The sequence below is a fragment of the Procambarus clarkii genome, unplaced genomic scaffold, assembly GCF_040958095.1.
Source record: "Procambarus clarkii isolate CNS0578487 unplaced genomic scaffold, FALCON_Pclarkii_2.0 HiC_scaffold_101, whole genome shotgun sequence".
Taxonomy (NCBI): domain Eukaryota; kingdom Metazoa; phylum Arthropoda; class Malacostraca; order Decapoda; family Cambaridae; genus Procambarus; species Procambarus clarkii.
This window is the reverse complement of record NW_027189134.1, coordinates 1,505,428-1,516,862: the sequence shown is the minus strand read 5'-3', so window position 1 is coordinate 1,516,862 and position 11,435 is coordinate 1,505,428.

Below are 11,435 nucleotides of genomic sequence, written 5' to 3'. Positions count from 1 at the left end.
CACTTCAACAACGAACACTACAATAATTAACACTACAACAACGAACACCACAATAATGAACACTACAACAACGAACACTAGAACAACGAACACCACAACAACAAACACCACAATAATGAACACTACAACAACGAAAATAAGAACAACGAACACTACAACAACGAACACTACAACTACGAAAACCTTAACACAAACACCACAACAACGAACTTTACAACAACGAACACCACAACAACGAACAATACAACAACGAACACTAAAACAACGAACACTACAACAACGAACATCTCAACAACGAACATCTCAACAACGAACATCTCAACAACGAACACTACAACAACGAACACTAGAACAACGAACACCACAACAACGAACACCACAATAATGAACACTAGAACAACGAACACTAGAACAACGAACACCACAACAACGAACACCACAATAATGAACACTACAAAAACGAAAATAAGAACAACGAACACTACAACAACGAACACTACAACTACGAAAACCTTAACAACAAACACCACAACAACGAACTTTACAACAACGAACACCACAACAACGAACAATACAACAACGAACACCACAACAACGAACTCCACAACAACGAACTTTACAACAACGAACACCTCAACAACGAACGTTACAACAACGAAAATCACAAAAACGACCATTACAACAACGAACACCACTCCAACGAACACTACACTAATTAACACTACAACAACGAACAATACAACATTGAACACTACAACAACGAACAAAACAACAACGAACACTTCAACAACGAACACTACAACAACGAACACCACAACAACGAACACCACAACAACGAACACTACAACAACGAACACCACAACAACGAACACCACAACAACGAACACTACCACAACGAACATCACAACAACGAAAATTACAACAATGAACACTACAACAACTAACATTACAACAACGAACACTATAACAACAAACACTACAACATCGAACGCTACAACAACGAACACCACAACAATGAACACCACAACAACGAACACTACAACAACGAACGTTATAAGAACGAACTCCACAACAAGGAACACTACAACAACGAACACTACAGCAACATACACTACAACAACGAACACTACAACAACAAACACTACAACAACGAACAATACAACAACATACACTACAACAACGAACACTACAACACCAAACACTACAACAACGAACATTACAACAATGAACACTACAAGAACGAACACTACAACAACGAACAGTACAATACGAACACCACAACAACGAACATTACAACAACGAACACTACAACAACGAACAATACAACAACGAACACTACAACAACGAACTTTACAACAACGAACACTACAGCAACGAAAACTACAACAATGAACACTACAACAACGAACGCTACAACAACAAACCCCACAACAACGAACACTACAACAAGGAACGTTATAAGAACGAACTCCACAACAATGAACACTACAACAACGAACACTACAATAACATACACTACAACAAATAACACTAGAACAACAAACACTACAACAACGAACATTACAACAATGAACACTACAAGAACGAACACTACAACAACGAACATTACAACAACGAACACTACAACAACGAACACTACAACAACGAACACTACAACAACGAACTTTACAACAATGAACACTACAACAACGAACACTACAACAACGAACACTACAACAACGAACACCACATCAACGAACACCACAACAACGAACATCTCAACAACGAACATCTCAACAACGAATATCTCAACAACGAACACTACAACAACGAACATCACAACAACGAATATTACAACAACGACCACCACAACAACGAACATCTCAACAACGAACCTCTCAACAACAAACATCTCAACAACGAACACTAAAACAACGAACATCTCAACAACGAACATCTCAAAAACGAACACTACAACAACGAACACTACAACAACAAACATCTCAACAACGAACACTACAACAACGAACACCACAACAACGAACATCTCAACAACGAACACTACAACAACGAACACCACAAGAACGAACATCACAACAACAAACATCACAACAACGAACATCTCAACAACGAACACCACAATAATGAACACTACAACAACGAACACTACAACAACGAACACTACAACAACAAACAATACAACAACAAACACCACAACAACGGACTCCACAACAATGAACTTTACAAACACGAACACCTCAACAACGAACATTACAACAACGAAAATCACAAAAACGACCATTACAACAACGAAAATCACAAAAACGACCATTACAACAACGAACACCACTACAACGAACACTACAATAATTAACACTACAACAACGAACAATACAACATTGAACACTACAACAACGAACAAAACAACAACGAACACTTCAACAACGAACACTACAATAATTAACACTACAACAACGAACACCACAATAATGAACACTACAACAACGAACACTAGAACAACGAACACCACAACAACGAACACCACAATAATGAACACTACAACAACGAAAATAAGAACAACGAACACTACAACAACGAACACTACAACTACGAAAACCTTAACACAAACACCACAACAACGAACTTTACAACAACGAACACCACAACAACGAACAATACAACAACGAACACTAAAACAACGAACACTACAACAACGAACATCTCAACAACGAACATCTCAACAACGAACATCTCAACAACGAACACTACAACAACGAACACTAGAACAACGAACACCACAACAACGAACACCACAATAATGAACACTAGAACAACGAACACTAGAACAACGAACACCACAACAACGAACACCACAATAATGAACACTACAAAAACGAAAATAAGAACAACGAACACTATAACAACGAACACTACAACTACGAAAACCTTAACAACAAACACCACAACAACGAACTTTACAACAACGAACACCACAACAACGAACAATACAACAACGAACACCACAACAACGAACTCCACAACAACGAACTTTACAACAACGAACACCTCAACAACGAACGTTACAACAACGAAAATCACAAAAACGACCATTACAACAACGAACACCACTACAACGAACACTACAATAATTAACACTACAACAACGAACAATACAACATTGAACACTACAACAACGAACAAAACAACAACGAACACTTCAACAACGAACACTACAATAATTAACACTACAACAACGAACACCACAATAATGAACACTACAACAACGAACACTAGAATAACGAACACCACAACAACGAACACCACAATAATGAACACTACAACAACGAAAATAAGAACAACGAACACTACAACAACGAACACTACAACTACGAAAACCATAACACAAACACCACAACAACGAACTTTACAACAACGAACACCACAACAACGAACAATACAACAACGAACACTAAAACAACGAACACTACAACAACGAACATCTCAACAACGAACATCTCAACAACGAACATCTCAACAACGAACACTACAACAACGAACACTAGAACAACGAACACCACAACAACGAACACCACAATAATGAACACTAGAACAACGAACACTAGAACAACGAACACCACAACAACGAACACCACAATAATGAACACTACAACAACGAAAATAAGAACAACGAACACTACAACTACGAAAACCTTAACAACAAACACCACAACAACGAACTTTACAACAACGAACACCACAACAACGAACAATACAACAACGAACACCACAACAACGAACTCCACAACAACGAACTTTACAACAACGAACACCTCAACAACGAAAATCACAAAAACGACCATTACAACAACGAACACCACTACAACGAACACTACAATAATTAACACTACAACAACGAACAATACAACATTGAACACTACAACAACGAACAAAACAACAACGAACACTTCAACAACGAACACTACAACAACGAACACCACAACAACGAACACCACAACAACGAACACTACAACAATGAACACCACAACAACGAACACCACAACAACGAACACTACCACAACGAACACCACAACAACGAAAATTACAACAATGAACACTACAACAACTAACATTACAACAACGAACACTATAACAACAAACACCACAACAATGAACACCACAACAACGAACACTACAACAACGAACGTTATAAGAACGAACTCCACAACAAGGAACACTACAACAACGAACACTACAGCAACATACACTACAACAACGAACACTACAACAACAAACACTACAACAACGAACACTACAACAACATACACTACAACAACGAACACTACAACACCAAACACTACAACAACGAACATTACAACAATAAACACTACAAGAACGAACACTACAACAACGAACACTGCAATAATGAACACTACAACAACGAACACTACAACAACGAATTCCAAAACAACGAACACTACTACAACGAACACTACAACAATGAACACTACCACAACGAACATCTCAACAACGAACACTACAACAACGAACATCACAACAACAAACATTACAACAACGACCACCACAACAACGAACATCTCAACAACGAACCTCTCAAAAACGAACACCACAACAACGAACACTACAACAACGAACATCTCAACAACGAACATATCAACCACGAACACTACAACAACGAACACTGCAATAATGAACACTACAACAACGAACACTACAACAACGAATTCCAAAACAACGAACACTACTACAACGAACACTACAACAATGAACACTACCACAACGAACACCACAACAACGAACACTACAACAACGAACACTAAAACAACGAACACTACAACAACGAACATCTCAACAACGAACATCTCAACAACGAACACTACTACAACGAACACCACAAAAACGAACATCTCAACAACGAACACTACAACAACGAACATCACAACAACGACCATCACAAAAACGAACATCTCAACAACGAACATCTCAACAATGAACACTAAAACAACGAACACTTGAACAACGAACACCACAACAACGAACACCACAATAATGAACACTACAACAACGAAAATAAGAACAACGAACACTACAACAACGAACACTACAACTACGAAAACCTTAACAACAAACACCACAACAACGAACTTTACAACAACGAACACCACAACAACGAACAATACAACAATGAACAATAAAATAACGAACACTACAACAACGAACATCTCAACAACGAACATCTCAACAACGAACATCTCAACAACGAACACTACAACAACGAACACTAGAACAACGAACACCACAACAACGAACACCACAATAATGAACACTATAACAACGAACACTAGAACAACGAACACCACAACAACGAACACCACAATAATGAACACTACAACAACGAATATAAGAATAACGAACACTACAACAACGAACACTACAACTACGAAAATCTTAACAACAAACACCACAACAACGAACTTTACAACAACGAACACCACAACAACGAACAATACAACAACGAACACCACAACAACGAACTCCACAACAACGAACTTTACAACAACGAACACCTCAACAACGAACGTTACAACAACGAAAATCACAAAAACGACCATTACAACAACGAACACTACAATAATTAACACTACAACAACGAACAATACAACATTGAACACTACAACAACGAACAAAACATCAACGAACACTTCAACAACGAACACTACAACAACGAACACCACAACAACGAACACCACAACAACGAACACTACAACAACGAACTCCACAACAACGAACACCACAACAACGAACACTACCACAACGAACACCACAACAACGAAAATTAGAACAATGAACACTACAACAACTAACATTACAACAACGAACACTATAACAACAAACACTGCAACAACGAACGCTACAACAACGAACACCACAACAACGAACATTAGAACAACGAACACTACAACAACGAACGTTATAAGAACGAACTCCACAACAATGAACATTACAACAACGAACACTACAACAACATACACTACAACAACGAACACTACAACAACAAACACTACAACAACGAACATTACAACAATGAACACTACAAGAACGAACACTACAACAACGAACAGTACAACAACGAACACCACAACAACGAACATTACAACAACGAACACTACAACATTGAACACTACAACAACGAACACTTCAACAACGAACTTTACAACAATGAACACTACAACAACGAACACTACAAGAACGAACACTACAACAACGAACACTACAAGAACGAACACCACATCAACGAACACCACAACAACGAACATCTCAACAACGAACATCTCAACAACGAATATCTCAACAACGAACACTACAACAACGAACATCTCAACAACGAACATCTCAAAAACGAACACTACAGCAATGAACACTACAACAACGAACACTACAACAACGAACACTACAACAACGAACGTCTCAACAACGAACACTACAACAACGAACACCACAAGAACGAACATCACAACAACGAACATCACAACAACGAACATCTCAACAACGAACACCACAATAATGAACACTACAACAACGAAAATCAGAACAACGAACACTACAACTACGAAAACCTTACCAACAAACACCACAACAACGAACTTTACAACAACGAACACCACAACAACGAACAATACAACAACGAACACCACAACAACGAACAACACAACAACGAACTTTACAACAACGAACACCTCAACAACGAACATTACAAAAACGAAAATCACAAAAACGACCATTACAACAACGAACACTACAATAATTAACACTACAACAACGAACAATACAACATTCAACACTACAACAACGAACACCACAACAACGAACACCACAACAACGAACACTACAACAACGAACACCACAACAACGAATACCACAACAGCAAACACTACAACAACAAACGCCACAACAACGAAAATTACAACAATGAACACTACAACAACTAACATTACAACAACGAACACTACAACAACAAACACTACAACAACGAACGCTACAACAACGAACACCACAACAACGAACATTAGAACAACGAACACTACAACAACGAACGTTATAAGAACGAACTCCACAACAAGGAACTCTACAACAACGAACACTACAACAACATACACTACAACAACGAACACTACAACAACAAACACTACAACAACGAACATTGCAACAATGAACACTACAAGAACGAACACTGCAACAATGAACATTACAACAACGAACACCACAACAACGAACATTACAACAATGAACACTACAACAACGAACACTACAACAACGAACACTACAACAACGAACACTACAACAACGAACACCACATCAACGTACACAACAACAACGAACATCTCAACAACGAACATCTCAACAACGAACATCTCAACAACGAATATCTCAACAACGAACACTACAACAACGAACATCACAAGAACGAACATTACAACAACGACCACCACAACAACGAACATCTCAACAACGAACCTCTGAACACCGAACATCTCAGCAACGAACACTACAACAACGAACATCTCAACAACGAACATCTCATCAACGAACACTATAACAACGAACACTACAACAACGAACACTACAACAACGAACACTACAACAACGAACACCAAAACAACGAACACTACAACAACGAACACTACAACAACGAACACTACCATAACGAACACCATAACAATGAACACTACAACAACGATCACTAAAACAACGAACACTACAACAACGAACATCTCAACAACGAACATCTCAACAACGAACACTACGACAACGAACATCACAACAACGACCATAAAAAAAACGAACATCTCCACAACGAACATCTCAACAACGAACACTACAACAACGAACAATAGAACAACGAACAACACAACAACAAACACCACAATAATGAACACTTCAACAACGAACTCTAGAACAACGAACACCACAACAACGAACACCATAATAATGAACACAACAACGAAAATCAGAACAACGAACACTTCAACAATGAACACTACAACTACGAACATCTTAACAACAAACACGACAACAACAAACTTTACAACAACGAACATCTCAACAACTGTTGGAAATTTCCAACACTAAATACAACACTGTTGTATTCTCATTAATTATTACTAATTCTACTAATCATTGTAGTGATTAAAATTAACCCAACGTAGAGTTCACATGTACTAATGATTACATCTGTAAAATAAGGCTAGAATTCTTACGTCACCCGACGCCAGTATTGCGTCAGATTCCATTGTAATAAACACATTTATATCCAGTGTGTCTGAGAATTGAATTTGATTCTCTATAAACAACGGTGTTCTGTGTGATAATTAATTACAGATAAACTGATCCCCAACTAAAGCCAAATAGAGCGTTTATAGTTATAACTGTTATCTATTAATAAATTTAACGTCACGCGTGAATGCCCTGGAGAGACTTTAATTCATTTCCATTGTTCGTTTACTATCATAAAACGGGCAAATAATAATATTTAACTCCTCTAAATAATAAACCCGTCCTTATCCGAGCATTTCAATCACAACTGCGAGGAATGATAATATCCGCAATAAATAATTTGAGTAACAAATGCGGGACGCGGAGCGGGGTGGAGGAGACGCCAGTACACGAGGCAACGCGCTCACGACGAGACGCCATTACCCCAGCCACCAGGGTAGACGCCATCAAGATCTCTAGAAGAAAGTCGCCACTGTGAGGTGTGAAGAACCTTTGCAGACCTTAACTTCACTGGTGTCAGTGTCATTTACATAACAAGTCGAATGGTCAAGAGATTAATTTGACATTCGGCCAGAACCTGTTAAATTTGGTTCTATGTAATACCACGTGACCGGCCAGTGAAGCGCGTCAGTATCTCGGATAGGCTGGACCGGAACCTAGGACGCGAACTTCGGCAAGCCTTAACTTACACAGTGCCCATATTAGCTAAGTACCTCTATCCTTATTTGATGCATCATATAGGAGGTGGGTTTATAGCTGGGTAGCTTGTCGTGACGCCGTGCGACAATAAAAAAACTACAGGTCATTATTTCCTCTTATTATTAATCTCAATTTCTTGAACATAGATATCCAGTAGCTTAATCTGTTGCTACTGAAAACAATTTGATTTACAGCGTGTGTAAGGAATTCTCCGAGCTGTCATTTCCCATGTTCATCAACTCCCAGTGTTCCATGACGAGTCCAGGAGAATCAGAGGATGAGTCGTAACTAACTTCTTGGAAATCGTCTTTAAGCTAAGATTCTTTCCGTATTCCTTGATTTCTATTATCTGTATTCTTTTACATGCAGAACTCTGTTCATTGGATTAACATGTGTTTATTATGATTATTATTTTTCATGTTCGTAATCTATGTTCTCATTGATGATAAAGATAATGACTCTATAAATGTTCATAGGATTAGATTATTATACATTGGACTGGTGAACGAACCACACTAGTTCCTGGACGTATTGAGTTCCAGTAATAACCCCCCAATGTAGGTGTTTGAGGCTTTGATTCATTTAATTAAACAGCTCATTAATTATTTCAGTGATCATATTCTCTAGTATTTTATCCATAGTTACTGGTTCATCTAGGAATTTTTTAATGATCATATTTTCTTAGTTTCCCTCTTTCCTATAAAAGCGGGTGGTCCTTCGTAATTGATTTTCATTATATTAATATTTAAATAAATAGAGTCAAGCCCCAAATGTCCCACATTATGGTCCTCTTCGAACCGGATAGGCATAAATTTATAATTATAAACACTAATTAATAATAACTAATCCTTGTGTAATGTAATCAAGACTAACTATTTAATTAATTGTGTCAACCAACAGTGTAACACATAAGTTAGTCTAAGTCACACCAACATATTGCTACTTTCACCTCATGTATAAGGTAGCTTTAGTGGGACACAGTCAATTACCCACAACACTTAGACCTATACCTCATACAGAAGTAAGAATCTTTAGGTCACCAGGAGCAACAGCTCATAACTTTTATAACAATTCCACACTAACACCTGCGTTTGCGTGGCCTCACCATCTAACCATTATATACTTAGGTGGTAATGACATCCATCCTACTCGTCATCCAGCCGAGGTGATCAAACACCTTAAAAGCCATAATTTCTTCTTTCAAGCTCATCAGTAATTCGGTAGTATTCACATTAGTGGAACCTCGCCAACCAAGTCAAGATAATCGTTGGGGAGTAACCCCGGAATACTACCAGAGAGCTGCTAAATACAGACCAGAGGTTCGTTTACCTACTTTAGACTTACCTACATTTTCAGGATTAGATACAGAAAATTGGGACAATTTTTGGACTTCATTTGAAGTTCACATCCATAAAAAACCGTCTCTGGACAAGGTTTCTAAATTCTCACACCTACTTAGTCTTCTCAAAGGAGAGGCTAAAAAGGTCATACATAACCTCACTCTTAATGAGAGTAATTATGAGGAAGCTATAAAACTCTTGAAGTTGAACTATTGCAACAAAAGAGTTAAGTATAGCTACCCTCTATTACCAATTACTAGATCTGAATGCACCAAATAGTAGACCAGAGTCACTTCAAAGCTTCAGACTAGAAGTAGAGTCTCTAGTAAAGGCCTTAGGTACTAAAGTTAATATACCTGCTTCAGAATGGTCTATCAAGTTACTATTGCAGAGGAAATTACCTCGAAATGTCCTTAACAGAGCTCTGCTCACATTATAATACCGAGTTTCTCACTCTTGACCAAATGTTCGAGGGATTGAGAATAACGGTTAACAGGTTGAAGACTCATGATAAAATTAAACCTGAGTCTAAACCAACTAATACTGACACTTCAGTCAAACCTAAACAGACTTTGAATAAGTCTAATAAATATAAATCCAAGACTACTCCATCCACCGGGAAAAGAAGTGGAAATGTAGGTACTTATTCGGTGGTCTCCTTCTGAGATAACCAATGACTTGTCTACTAAAAGAGATCAAGTCTATTAACCAGAGAAGGTGTCTGTTCTACAATCAAGGACATGCCACCTACCAATGCTCTGTTTATCCTACTTATAATGTTAGGGTTAAAAGGTTGCAAGAAATACACAAGTGCATGGGCTCTCATGATCCCAAAAAATGTGTAGTGCAGCTACGTTCCTGCAACAGATGCAACCAAGGTGTACATCTCTACGCCTTATGTAGAAAATCTTCTACACCAACCATGACCACTGGGGAGAATTCCACGAATTCTACCGCAGTGCAATATTGCAAAGTGCATCAAGAAGTAAATGTACTTGCTACTGAGTCAGGCAATAATACCACTCTGCCTACAGCTCAACTTAGACTGATAAACCGAAGATCTAGAGTTAACACTAGAGGTCTTTTGATCAAGGTTCACAGAAAACCTTCATTACACAACAGTTG